The sequence below is a fragment of the Antechinus flavipes genome, chromosome 3, assembly GCF_016432865.1.
Source record: "Antechinus flavipes isolate AdamAnt ecotype Samford, QLD, Australia chromosome 3, AdamAnt_v2, whole genome shotgun sequence".
NCBI lineage: Eukaryota > Metazoa > Chordata > Mammalia > Dasyuromorphia > Dasyuridae > Antechinus > Antechinus flavipes.
In genome coordinates this window covers 100,289,503-100,304,388 of record NC_067400.1, presented here as the reverse complement: position 1 = coordinate 100,304,388, position 14,886 = coordinate 100,289,503, and positions in this window count along the sequence as shown.

The window sequence follows — 14,886 nt, the reverse complement described above, 5'->3', positions numbered from 1 at the left end:
TGCTTCTGGGAAAGTGGCTGCAAAACCATCAGTTGTAAGAAATTGGATGATACAGACATTCTGGAGAGCAATTTGGAACTATACTCAAAAAGTTATCAAACTGTGCATATCCTTTGATCCAGCAGTGTTTCTACTAGGCTTATATCCCAAAGAGATCTTAAAGAAGGGAAAGGGGCCTGTATGTGCAAGAATGTTTGTGGCAGCCCTGTTTGTAGTGTCCAGAAACTGAAAATTGAATGGCTGCCCATCATTTGGAGAATGGCTGAATAAATTGTGGTATATGAATATTATGGAATATTATTGTTCTGCAAGAAATGACCAGCAGGATGATTTCAGAAAGGCTTGGAGAGATTTATATGAACTGATGCTGAGTGAAATGAGCAGGACTAGGAGATCATTGTACACAGCAACAACAATACTATGTGATGATCAATTCTGATGGACATGGCCCTCTTCAACAATGAGATGAACCAAATCAGTTCCAATAGATCAGTAATGAATTGAACCAGCTACACCCAGGGAAAGAACTCTGGGAGATGACTATGAACCACTACATAGAATTCCCAATCCCTCTATTTTTGTCTGCCTGCTTTTTTGATTTCCTTCACAGGCTAATAGTACACTATTTCAAAGTCTGATTCTTTTTGTACAGCAAAATATCTGTTTAGACATGTATACATATATTGTATTTAACTTATACTTTAACATATTTAACATGTATTATTAAATCTGGGAGAGGGGGAAGAAGGGGAAAAATTGGAATAAAAAAGTTTTGCAATTGTCAATGATGAAAAATTACCCATGCATATATCTTGTAAATAAAAAGGTATAATTTAAAAAAAAAGAAAGAAAGAAACTGGATGACACAGTCCCTCACAGAAGCTTTTCCTTCCTGTTACTGCCTCCTTGCCACAAAGACAGAAAAAGTAATATCGAATTACCCTCCCTGTGTCTCAGGTAGGTAGCTGTTCCTGCTCCCTGCAGTCAGATTAATCCTATTGTACTTCTATTGTGCTGATCAGCTTCTACCCCATTTGTTTTGTTTTATTTTTTGCTTGCCCCAATTTAATTTTTAATTCTCTTTAATATACAAGATACATTTTTAGCACAATACCTTTGGTTATGTGGTCATTTAGGGAATACTGGAGGAGAAGAAGAAAAATGAACATGATAGAGTTCAATTCTAGGGTTAAAGTACAATTCTGTTGTTTAGTCATTTTAGTTGGGTCGACTCTTCATGATTCCATTTAGAGTTTCTTGGCAAACATACTGAAGTAGTTTCCTATTTCCTTCTCCTGCTCATTTTACAGATGAGAAAAGTGAGACAAACAGAGGTGCTCAGGGTCACACAGCTAGTAAGTATGTGAGACCAGATTTGAACTCAGGAAGTTAAGTGTTCCTGACTCTAGATCTAGCTGCCCCAAAGCACATAATAATTTATTAATTCTATCTACATATGTACCTATCTTGGCTGGAAGAGCAATAGATGGGCCATTCTGTCACAATATTTTAAACCCCCCAACAAATTTTAAAGCAATTCAAAGTAAAATAAATGGAAGAGAGAGAATTATATTTGAACCTATATACTTCCCTCCTCCAGACACATGAGAGCACCCCTTAAAAGGCAGAATGAAAAGGAAGTCATCACTGGAAATGTACTTTAGCCAGTTTACATCCTTAATGCACCCCATTGCCTTTTAAGTGACCTTGTAATTTTGATTCATTTGGAAGCATGATGGTCCATAATTCACAGTCACATATGATCACCAAAAGAATATTGTTATTTTTGAAATGGATTTTTGCAGTGGGAAGCAGTTTGGGATCATTGAAAGTGCCATGCAATTTGCCAAATGCAATCCAGTCTGATTTTCTTCTATTCAGCTTTGAGTCTAACTCGTTGTCCATTTGCAGTGACAGTAAAAGTGTAAGTATTGATAAATGAATACAATGAGCTGTCTGTGTCCATCCAACTGAATGCTATCATCTCATCAATAGGCATTTTTCATCAATTTGGTTTTTACTATGTGAATTGCTAGAATAATCCCTTCTGAGTGACCATGGAATTCAGTGAGGAGGCCCTGTGGTGTTTACTGTAATAGGACCTGATGAAATCAGCACATTGTCATCTGCAAATAGGAGCATCTGGACAATCTCATTACCAAAGTAATCTTCCTAAAGTACAATTCTGACAATGTCACCTCCTCCCTCCACCTCCATTCAATTAACTCCAGTGGTTCCCTATCAAATATAAAATTCTGCTTGGCTTTTAAAACCTTTGATATTCCCCCCCCCCCCCCATCTATCATTCCATTCTTTTTACAACTTATTCCCTTTCATTTATTCTCCAATCCAGTGCACTGGACATTTGTGACTGACATGTCACACAAGATTCTCCATCTCCCAATTGGGTACACTTTTATTGGCTGTCCTTCATGACTGGAATGTTATCCCTCCTTAATTCTACCTCCTCCCTTCTCTGACTTCTGTCAAGTCACAGTTAAAAGTCTCAAACTGAGATCTGTTAAAGACCTTAGCTTAAAAAGGCCAAAATCTCCCATGGAATCCAGGACCATTTTTAGTCATCTGATTTATAACTTGCCACTGGACCCAGACAGCTCTGGAGGAGAAAGTGAGACTGGTAACTTTTGCACAGCCCTCCCTCATTTAAGTCCAATTCACTTATATACCATGACATCAACTCCCTGAAGTCCTCTTTGAGAACAAAGGACAAATGTTCAACAAAATTCCTACATGCTCAAGAAACCTTTCTCATTCCTCGGGGATGATTTTCAATTTATCTTGTGTGTGTGTATATATCTCTATCTCTATATCTATTTGTCTTTCTATTTATAGATAGATATATCTGTGTATATATTTGTACATATGTATGTGTGTATATGTTAATATGTGTGTGTATCTATGTTTATGTGTTGTATGAGCTTCTTGAGAATAGGGACTGTTTTTGCCTTTCTTTGTATTCCTAGAGCTCAGCAAATCATAACAGCTTAATAAATGCCTGCTGATTGATTGATCTACCTATTGGGAATCCTTGTTCTCTTTGGAATTTACCCTCCAAGAAACTGGCAAATATTTTTTGGCAAATTTTCTACCTTGCTTGATGTTGATAGCCAGAGAATCAGAATGACTCTATTTCATAAATTTAATTTAACATGGAATCTTGTGTGATGCTAAAACCTTGTTTGAAATGAACCCTCAAGAGGGAGCAGGTTTTAGTTCTAAGCTAAAGTCTAAGCTAAGATTTAGACTTGTTTAGTTTGAGGCTCCTGTAAGATATTCAAGTGGAAAAGTTTAGCAGGCTTAGCCCATTAGAAAGACCAGGCTGGCTGGGAAGGTTTGGCAATTAGATGAGTACAAGTGATAATTGAACCTATGTATCCTAATATTGTCCAAAACCCCTCCAAAACCCCAAGGGTACACAGAAATCCAAGACACTAAAACTAAAATTTTTTAAAACTGAATTTCTCTAAAATTATGAAAGTCAAATAAAGCAAAATGTATCCAAAAGTAGCTTGAGTTCTACTGAAGGATTTCATGACATATAAATTTTGTTCTTTACAGAAATGACAAAGTCAAAAGAACATATTAGATAAGAAAAGGAAAGCAAATAATAAAGTATACTCGGATTGGAAAGGATAAGAGACAATTAGTAGAAAGTTTAATAAACATATCAGGGAGAAGATTCCAGAGAAAAAATAATGCTAATCATTAAGGACTATCTTAAAATTAAAGATGTCTGTAAAGTGCCTGAGATTTTAGAAAAACAATTTTGAGGTTGTCTCAAAAATAGTAATCTTTAACAAGAAAAATCAAAAGAAATTTATATACTTTACGAATAATAAGTCTTGATAAAGTCACAATTGAAAACAAAGAATATAGATTTTAGTCACACATAAATTAGCAGATATATGAGAATTTGATCAGAGATTAAATGTGATTAAAATGGTTATTTAATTTATTTCACTTTTAGTTTTTTAAAACTCATGTACAGCCTTGCTTTCCATGTAAGTCTAGGGTGGATTTACTAAGAGACAGTCCTGTGTCACCTCCTGTTAAGTGAAGGAAGAAATTACTCTAGATTGGTTGAGAAATTTAGCAACTTTGGAGAAACAAACACTTTGGAGCTACAAATGAAGAGAGAAGAGCTCTAGTGTGGAAATAGTTATACATAGAAATTTGTGGAAGTATTGAATAAATAATTCAAAGGAATGAGGCAAGAACCTGTCGTATAGCATCAATAGCACAAGAATTTTGAATTATAGTTATCTATATTATATCTTATTTAAGTCTTTGCAATTCAACAAGTATTTATTTATTTTTTAAAAATTTTTTATTATAGCTTTTTATTTACAAGATATATGCATGGGTAAGTTTTCAGCATTGACAGTTGCAAATCCTTTTGTTTCAACTTTTCCCCTCCTTCCCCCCATCCCTTCCCCCAGATAGCAGGTTGACCAATACATGTTAAATATGTTAAAGTATAAGTTAAAGACAATATAGATATACATGTCCAAACAGTTATTTTGCTGTACAAAAAGAATCATACTTTGAAATATTGTACAGTTAGCCTGTGAAGTAAATAAAAAATGCAGGCAGACAAAAATAGAGGGATTGGGAATTCTATGTAGTGGTTCATAGTCACTCCCAGAGTTCTTTCTCTAGGTGTAGCTGGTTCAGTTCATTACTGCTCTATTGGAACTGATTTGGTTCACCACATTGTTGAAGAGGGCCAGGTCCATCAGAATTGATCATCATGACAGTATTTCAACAAATATTTCTTAAGGACCTACTATATGCCAAGCAATGTATTAGGTACTAAAAATATAAAGACAAAATAAAAAAAACAATCCCCCTTTCTCAAAGAACTTGCATTTTATTAGGGGAAAACAGCATGTATATAAATAAATAAACACAAATATATATAATAAACACAATGCAGACCCAAGAAAATGATATACACAATGATCATAACAATGTAAATAGAAATAACCAGCAGGAAGCCACTGAAAAGGAACATTGCAAAATTACAAAAAATAAGCTTTATCCCAAAGAGGAGGGACAAAAAGACTCTCATAAGAAGACACTTCTCTTTTCCAGGCATACTGTATGTGTGTGTGTGTGTGTGTGTGTGTGTGTGTGTGTGTGTGTGTTGTGTGTGTGTGTGTGTAGAGAAGTTGAAAGTGGACAAGGTTTATAATATCTCATATAACACAGGATTTTTTTTTCAATTTTTTTCTTTTTTTTTCCTTTTTTTTAACAAACTTCTTTGTTATAAGGGATTGCTTTTGGGAAAGAGAGAGAGAAATAAAGGAAGAAATGTAGCAATGGAAAAACAAAATATATAAATAAAAACCTATGAAAAAGGAAACAAAATATGGTTTGTTAATTCTCATGATTCTCTAATTGTTGGCATTAAAAAGTGTTAAGAGAAAGTGTTGTGCAGTGAATTCTTTTCTTTAAGACGTTAATTCAGTTGAACCTTAAATGGCTTACTCCTGTATTAGACTGTACTTTCCATGAGGAGCATGACAGTACCTTATCTAAACTTTGCAAATCCTCTAGAGACCAACAGGATTCTGTACTATAGGTATTTAATATTGGTGAAACGATGAATGAATGGATGGATGAATAAGTGAGTAAGTGAAAAGAAAACACCCAGAAGTCAACTTTCAATTGTACTTATACTTTAAAAATTTTGAAATTAAATAAGAACTATGGTCATATAGAATTGAATTGTAACAATTAAAATGATAAGATTAAACTATATTGACTTGCTATACTAATAAATTACTTTGATTTTTTTATTGGTGTCACTTTTTAAGAAAATAATACTTGGGCAAGAATCTCTGCACCAATGAATTCTAGTAATACTCACTTAAAGATTCTAAACAAAAGAGAACTCCAGCAGTTTATTCTATTGAAAATATTGATTTTGATGTTCTTTGTAGTCAAGAGATTTTTTTTCCTGAATAAATTGATTTCAAAATACTTGGGTTTGTAGCAGAAAAAAAAAATTGTATATATAATAATTAGATAACCAAAGATCTCAGAGATAAAGAAGTTTTAAAAATGATATAATTCTTGGCTTAAAAAAAAATCACTCTACTAATACCATACTCTGTTGTTTTGTTGATCATCATGAGTTTTTTGCAAAGGACTGATGACATCACAAATGATGTCTTGACTTGAACATGAATTGGATGTAAGTAAAGCAGTGTTGCAAAAAGTCATCAGCCCCACTCTCTCTTCCAGATTTACTGAAATCCAGTATCAAGACAAAAATCAGGACTATTGGCAATGACCTGGAATAACCTTGATGTCTTTGATGTTTGACCAAATACTAAGTGCTTGCAGCATTGAGTCCCAAAGTTTTTGATAATGGAACAAATTCTGACAGGTCCTATGGCTCGCCAAGCTGGAAAGGCTCCATCTATATGTTAACTAAATAAGAAAATATTTTGAAAGACTGACCACCAGGTGATGAATTTATTTTAACTATGACAACTTACAGTACTGTCTACTCAGAAGTAGAAGGACTATTTGAGGAATATCTGCAGTAATGAAATCACAGTTCTTTGGGGTATTAAAGTAAAAAAAAACATTACATTCATAGCTATTTAATCTGTCTAGATTGATAGAACAAAAATTATCCCTTTTTTCCATCTGTTGTTTAGTCCTTGAGAAACATTATCAAAGAACCAGTTATTAAAGTTGATTTGTCCTCATCTCTACTCTCTTAAATATTATCAAGGATTGGCAGAGAAATAAGAGAGATGAGGAGGAAAGGAAAGACTGACTTAGATAGAAACCTGACAAGTTGAATGAGAATATAAGAGAAATGAGGATCTGCCCTGTATCTAGGGCATGGCCAAAGAGACTTTTCCATTGCTAAAATGTAAATAGTTGTGACAGCATCTGAAGCTCATATCACAGTATTCCAGGATTTGCTTCTACCTGCTCCTTGATGGGAAAAATCTTTTCACCCATTCCATCACTGAAGATGGAATCATGGAAACCTTGAAGTGTCTTGGAGTTGGTGTCTCTGCACCCAGCTACAGAAGTTTCCCTAGAAGCAGTGTTATACATACCCACCTCATGGTCTTTTTAGTGATATTTGCCTATCCATCACATATGTTGTATCTCCTTTCTGCCTTTCTTTTTGGTCCATCTCCTTTTCCATTCCCAAATCCACAGGAATCCATCTAGGGCCTCACACCAGCTATTCCAGAACCACTTCTTCTTTCACTAAAGTTCTTCTTTCTCTAAAATTAGTCCAGCCCTTTCCATTCCCCACCCCTTCAAAATTTCCATTTCCTTAGAGCATTTTAGCTCTAAGGAGAAAGCAAGAAAATGAAACAAAACTGTCCCAGGATGTAAGCAACCAAATCCACATCTAGCCCACCTTTTCTTTTCCCTCTTCATCTCTTTCCTGTTAACCTAAGATTTTTTTTAATTGGTAGAACTAAAAACAGTGTAGGAGAGAAATTTTGGTGCAGTGGAGCACCCCTAAATCAAGTTCAGCCTACTACACAAGGCAAACAGGATTTGGCAAAAGAGAAAAAAAAGAATAAGGGTCTGTTGTAGCCTCCAATGGGACAGAGGGAGGAAGGGAGGAGATGAGGCAGCCAAGTAGAAAAAAGAAGCTACCTTGAAGAAACTTTTGGCATTTGAGCTTAAAATTATACGCATACACACATACACAGTTTTTTTCTAAATCCTGGTTATCAAGGTAACTCTTTTGGCCTGCCTCACCTACTCCCTAAATACATTGCAAGTTACTGATGCCCAAGACAGAACCAACAATAAATTTATAGAATGGGCTATACACTCTCGAACATGTTCTATTGCTACTAATTTGTTTTATTTAGCCATACATAGTTGTTACAAGGGAGAACTTTGGGGGGGTGGGAAGGAAGGAATGCAGAATATAGTGGATAATCATAAAAATAAAATCTCCCCACAAAAGCCAAATAAAACAAAACAAAAAGAAGTACACAAGAGGACATAAACAAATTAAACAATTCTTTACATGTTTCCTTAAAAAAAAAACCCACTCACATAAAAGAAATTCATAGTTTCTTATACAACTCTCTAAAAAGGCTCTTCCATCTCTGATAATTACTGTCTGTGTGACACTGGGCAATTCATCAGATGTCCTTTGGCTTCAGTTTCTACATCTTATAAAATGAGAGAGGTGGATGAGAACTTTTGAGTTCTTTTCTAGTCTAGATCTCTGATCCTATGATCATCATTGTATATTAAAATGTTTATGTTTCTTGACAGTTATTAAGTTTACAATAAAAACATTTTTAAAAAAAACGCAGACTTTGGATAAGCAGAACTTGGGACCATTTATGGTGATATGTAAACTTATCTTGAGGTTCTGTATCACTTCGACCTTTAGTAAAAACCACTGACAGTAATTCCATACTATTGTGGATTTTATAGTTAATAAATATTTAGACCCTATTCAAGGAGGCTTAGTTACTAAAATATGAAAAAAATTGTATTGTAGTTTCATCTATAAAATAGTCTCTTATCATGGTAATCAACTAATTTAGAGGTGGGGGATAGAGGATGGAGAATAACAAGATCTATTGTTAGACTAAACTGAATTCTATCTTCAGTCTAGTGACTGTTATTATTAATTTGAACCAGTTCTATGATTTCACTGGGCTAAGAATTCTCCTTAAGGGAATTCCTTCTACCAATGCAGATTGGCACCTGCTTTGTAATTTATAGATTCAGAGAACTCCCTTGGAGATTATGATTTGTCCATAGTCATAGAACTAATATATGTCAGAAGCAAGACTTGAGCTCAGATATTCCTGACTCTTGAGACTAGCTCTCTCCTCTCTACCTCCTAAACAATACTGCCTTATTTTTTATAATTGTATATGTGTGCTTTACCAAGTTTGATTGAATGTGGCTGTTTGACTGAATTTACCAGGTAGCTGAATAAGTAGTCTTGTGTAGCCCCAACCCCAGAGATCCTTAGGTTATTTTAAGGGAAATTGTTTTCCTTTGAGAAATACCATATAGATCTAGTCCTTATAAAAATGAACATAACCTTTCAATATATCTATGGTCAGCCTAGGGGGCTGAGTAGCAATTAGCCTTTTTTGGTCATATATATCCCAAACACAAGATGTAAGTAAGAAAAAATGTCTAGAGACTGAGTGTTTAGAATTCTCTTGGAAATATAAAGTGGGGGAGAACAAAGATGGCATGTAAAGGAGTCTCAGGTGAATGACTTTTGGAAAGCTTATTATTTTGCAGAAGAAAATGTGACAAATATGAAATATAGTTCATTAACTCAACTGTGAACATTAAATGGCTCTCCTTTCATAGGGTCATGCCGCTGTAAACATTGCTGGCTAGCGTCAGAAAGGCTCTCAAGCATGGCCAACATCCTTATTAAGGGCAATGAATCATCTGTGAAATTCAGATGCATTTATTGGTTTGATAAGGAAAAAAAATGTTAAAACGTGACATTTGAGTTGCTGAATGTATTGAAGCAGTTTAAAAAATTTAATCCATAGGTTCAGATCTCATATTTTACAAACAATACAAGGCATCATGTTTAAAAGTAACAACAAGATACCACCCATTCCTGATACCATCAAAAGGAACTATACCAAGTTCTGATGGAATTGTGACATGATAGACTAAATAATATGTAGAGAAATTAATTTTCCTTTCAGAACAACAGGCTGCTCTAAGATATTTAGAAACTTAAAGTCAGACTTGTGAGGTCTCTGAAGGAAAATAGTTTTTAAAATAAGACAGACAACTTGGTAGATCTTATTACTACCTGCTGTCAGTATTCCAGATAAAAGCTTTGCCTTTGTGATTGAAGAAATTGAGTAGGAAGTTTAAACTTTTAATAAGAAATTGTGGTAAGGGGAGAATTATTGACTGAAATTAATGATAATAAATTTGTGTTTACAAACCTCAAGACATTTTTATTATCATATTTAGGAAATACACTGAATGCCTTTTAAAACTTCAAACTGTGTTAAACTCAATAGTTATTTATCTCTCCACCCACTCCCCAGCTATCTTACTTATGTAGTAGATGATTAATAAATGTTTATTGAACAAAGTTTGAAATTTAAAGCAACATCTGAATTGAATTACTACAAATAAACACCTTACATTCCTCCTCCTCTGACCTGTTGAGATTTCAGTGGATGCTTAACTAATCTATCCCTACTTTTTTGGCTCTGTCATAACCTGTAAGACATTCAACACAGTTAGTTCTGTTAAATTCAACCATGAGAAATTAGCTGCCCATTTTTTTCCCAAGGTTTTCATGTGCTGTTTCTTTCTTTTTTGTTGCCATATCTACTAACTGAGAGCGATGTGAAATTGTAAAAGAAGATAATATAAATACACTGCTTTGACTTTTATCTCAAATTTCATCTCTAATGGTGATAGGAATATTGTCTACAGGGAGGAAGTTCTATTTCTACAATGCCAATGTTCACTCCCAAGATGAATTAAAGCACATATGAGTCACTTGGATTGAGAGGTTTGATAAATAGTTTCCTGAGCAAAAGCTTTTTAGAAATCTCTGGTTTGCGTGACTATCTCTCTCTGGACAGGTTTTCTCTTCATCTGTTTCCTCTATCTGGGAGAATTATCTTTAGACACTAAAGAAGAGAACAAAAATGGCTAACAGGGAATTGAAACCCCACATAAGTGAGGAGGTGGTAAAAGACTTGCCTGCTATGAATTCAAGTCACCAGGCCCTTAGGAAATAAGTTTCACAGTACTGAAATAATTTTTGATGTAATTTCTGAGCTTTGTTGATAAATTTTAAAATGTGGTGTAGATATGCATAAAGGTTATTTTAATTTCCTTTTTTAAATGTTTTTTTCCAATTACATGTAAAAACAATTTTAATTATGCTTTTTATTTAAATTTTGAGCCTCAGATATTCTCCCATTGTCCTTTCTTTCCCCCTCAATTGAGAAAGTCAGCAAATTGATGTTATATATGTGCAGTCATGCAAAACATATTTCCCTATTAATAATGTTGTGGAAAAAAAAGAACCCCTCCCCAATAAAAATACCAAGAAAAATAAAATTTTAAAATCATACATATATATATACACAACACATAAACACTTACACACATGTATTCAGAGTTCACTCTGTACTCTATTTATTCTTTTTCTGGAGGTAGATAGAATTTTTCACCATAAGTCCTTTGAAACTGTCTTAGATTCTTATATTGCTGAGACATGCTAAGTCATTCACAGTTAATCATACAATATTGTTGTTATTGTGTACATAGTGTTCTCTTGGTTCTGCTCACTTTATTTTGCATTAGTTTATGTAAGTGTTTCTAGGTTTTATTCTGCTAGTTATTTCTTATAGCACCATAGTATTCTATCACAATCATATACCCCAACATTTTCAGCCATTCTTAATTGATGGTTATCTCCTCAATTTCCAATTCTTTGCCTCCACAAAAAATAATTGCTATAAATATTTTTAAACATAGAAGTCCTTTTCCTTTTTTAAAATTTGTTCACAGTTGAGAAAATGGAGCCATAGCTAATGAATTTGAGTTATACAACTAGTAGGCCTCTGAGCCCAGATTTTAACCTAATTCTCTACTGTGTCATCTATCTGTCTCTTGGGTAGGGTCATGATCTGAACTGTTGGAGGAATTAATTTCCTAACTCGCAATGGATATTATATTACCTTATACTCATTAAATTGGTAAAAATAATTAAAATAACAAAATTCAATGGGAACAGGGTAAGCAATGTAACAACAGTCTTACTGCTATGGTATTACAAATAGTCTTCAAAATTCGATTCTTTCCATATGCCAATTCACCTTCCATATGATTGCTAAAGTGATTTTCATAAAATAAAGATTTAACCAGTGATAAAAAAAAAAAAAGCTGCTCATCTGATATAGAGGTGATAGAATAATATGTAGAACGAGACACGTATTTTTGACATAGTCAATATGAAAATTTGTTTTGCTTAACTATACTTAATTATTACTAGGGCTTTTTTTTTTCCCTTTCTTCTCAGTGGGAGAGAAGAAGAGGAGGGAAGAAAAACAAATATTTAATAATTGAAAAAATTTTAATTAAACAAGAAAAAAACTAAAAGAATCTGAGACTTAGATACTCCTGAATTCCTTCCTTGTTTACATAAAGGGAAGCAACAAGAGCCAGTATGTGTGGAGTGGTGTAAGGCAGGCATATGACTGAGAACTTCCCCACCCACATTTCAAAAAGTTTACTTCTAGAGGGAAGGGATCAGGGTGGAAGGAGGACTTTTGAGTATGTCTATTGTTTCAGTCAAATTGACCTGTTAAAGACCTTAGTTTAAAAAGGCCAAGGTCTCCCACGGCTACCAGGGCCATCTCTGGGTGTCCTGATCTATATCTGGCCATTGGACCAGATGGCTCTGGAGGGAAAAGTAAGGCAGCCCTTGCACAGCCCATCCTCAAATCTGGAACCTGTCATTCCATGATCACTTGATGTCATGGTCCTCTTCGAGAAGGAAGGATAACCAATAGTTTCCCATACTGGAATCACAAATTTCAATTGAGTATGACAGTGAGTTGTGATATTTCATAGTAACCTAGGGAAATAATCAGTACTCAAACTTGCTCTTGAACCTCTCCAGGTAATTAGTGGATATTTTGTTATTACTTACATAAGTATATGTTGTACCAGATAGATTATATAAGCTTCTTGAGAGCTGGGGTTGTTTCATTTTTGTCTTTATATTTGAAACATTTAGCATATCACCTGGCATAGAGTAGAATTTAATAATTGCTTGTTGATTAACTGATGGGGCTCTGAATTCACAGAATCACAAAATTTTAGAGTTGGAAAAGATTAAATTAGCAGTCATCTAGTCCAACACCAGACCTCACCCCTCAAATAATGACCTCTAAATAGTCTCCACCATTTGTCTGAAGACCATTTGCTTCTCGAGGTTTTTCATTCTATTTTTGTATAAGTCTGTTTATTAGAAAGATCTAATGACATTAAAATATAAAATTTCATTTTCTGGACTTCTCTCCATTGTTCTTGTTTCTGTCTTCTGGGTGCAAACTGCATGGATTGATGGGGTTTCTTCCATTGCTTGAATGACATTGATATTCATTTTTCTTTGGCAACTAATTTCGTGACTTCTATACCTTATTTGGGTTTCAGTAATTTACTTTAACATGAATAAATTATACATCATTACTTATAATTACTTGATTCTCTCCCCCCACTACCCATTTCAAAACTTGAGAATGAAACCAAATAGTGAAATTCACCACTTTCAAGTGAACTATAGTTAAGAGGTTCACACTACTAGGAAGATCTTTGTTCTCCTTTAAACAGCTCTATCATCTGCAAACACAGGCAGATTAATTTTCTAATCAAAACATTCTGGGAAACCATTAAGCATGACATTAAACAGTGTTGTACTAATTACATTCCCTATGAAGAATTTCCTTACAGAAACTTACAGAAAAAGACCCTGGAGAAAATTTATCAGAGCACAAATTGCTTTAATGTATTTTAAGAAGAATCACACATCCACAAAATAATTTTGCTTTTTCACACCCATTTTAGAGTTAACTACTATGCTTCATTATGATAGCAAGATCTTCTTGACCCTGTTAAACACACAGTTTTGTGATTGTGGCAAGAGAATGTACTTAACTCCATGGCAAACATTTGTTCTATAATGAATATTTGCTTTTTACTTCTGTTACTCTGGCTGGAGAAATAGAAATGTGTGTGTGTGTGTGTGTGTGTGTGTGTGTTTTCTATTTGGGAAAAACATTTCCCACAATATTGCTCAGAGTACAAAAACAGGGGATGATCCTTTTTCAGTCTGGACTCTGTTTGGATGGAAGCATTTATGGTGTATGTCATGAAAGCTGGGAAAGAACTATTAAAAAAGAGATGAAATGTGGGAAGCAGTGTAAGGATGAAATAAGGGGAAAAAATGGATACAAACACAGAAAGTGGAAGTGAAGGCTATATATCTCCCTGATATGAGGGCTTGTCCTAAGAAGATACATTGTTAAGATTCAAGTTTTTACATAAGAATTAGGTTCTGAAGTGTTGTTCAAATCATTGATCCAGCAGAAAATCCTTTTTGCTTTCTCCTGAGTTGTTGTAGTATGCTGATACTGATGCATGAGGAGTATCAAGGGAAGGTGGTGGGAAGTCTGTTTTCTTCTACCTGTTTACAAGACTTACCCTGAAAGCTAATCCAAGAATCATAGCCGAGAGTCTTTATAAATTAAATTCCCTAGGATTTGGGGAAGTTGTAACCTGGAAAGGGTAGATAAAAATGATTGCTATTTGATTCTTATTTCATGTTATATACATCTTCCATTTAGTTTTAAATGAATGTCTTTTTGCATTGCTGGGAAGTCATTTGATTAATCCTGTTTGTTCTTGCAAAGTTCCATGGGGCATTTGTGAGTGGAGGTTGAATGAAATCAAACAAGTACAGATGATACTCTGGTTTTCTGTTGTCTGTTACTTCCCAAATCTTAGCTTTCATAACCATCATTTTTATTCTCTATACTGCTTAATTTACTATTGTATTGCTGTTGAGAAGTGGTTGGGGGGGGGGCAAATGTACATAGAAAAAGACCACCTTGTTCACTAATGTTTTATGAAAAAACTCCATGAGAAACAACATCCTATATTACACCATGTAACTCAGAATTTCTCTGAGAATTCATAATTTTCATTAGGATAGGTAGGTAGTAGAGTGGATACTGACTGGAATTAGTAGGATCTGAATTCACAACAAGCCTCAAACATTTGCTAGCTGTGGGATCTTGGGTATGTCACTTAACAGTTACTCAATTTCTC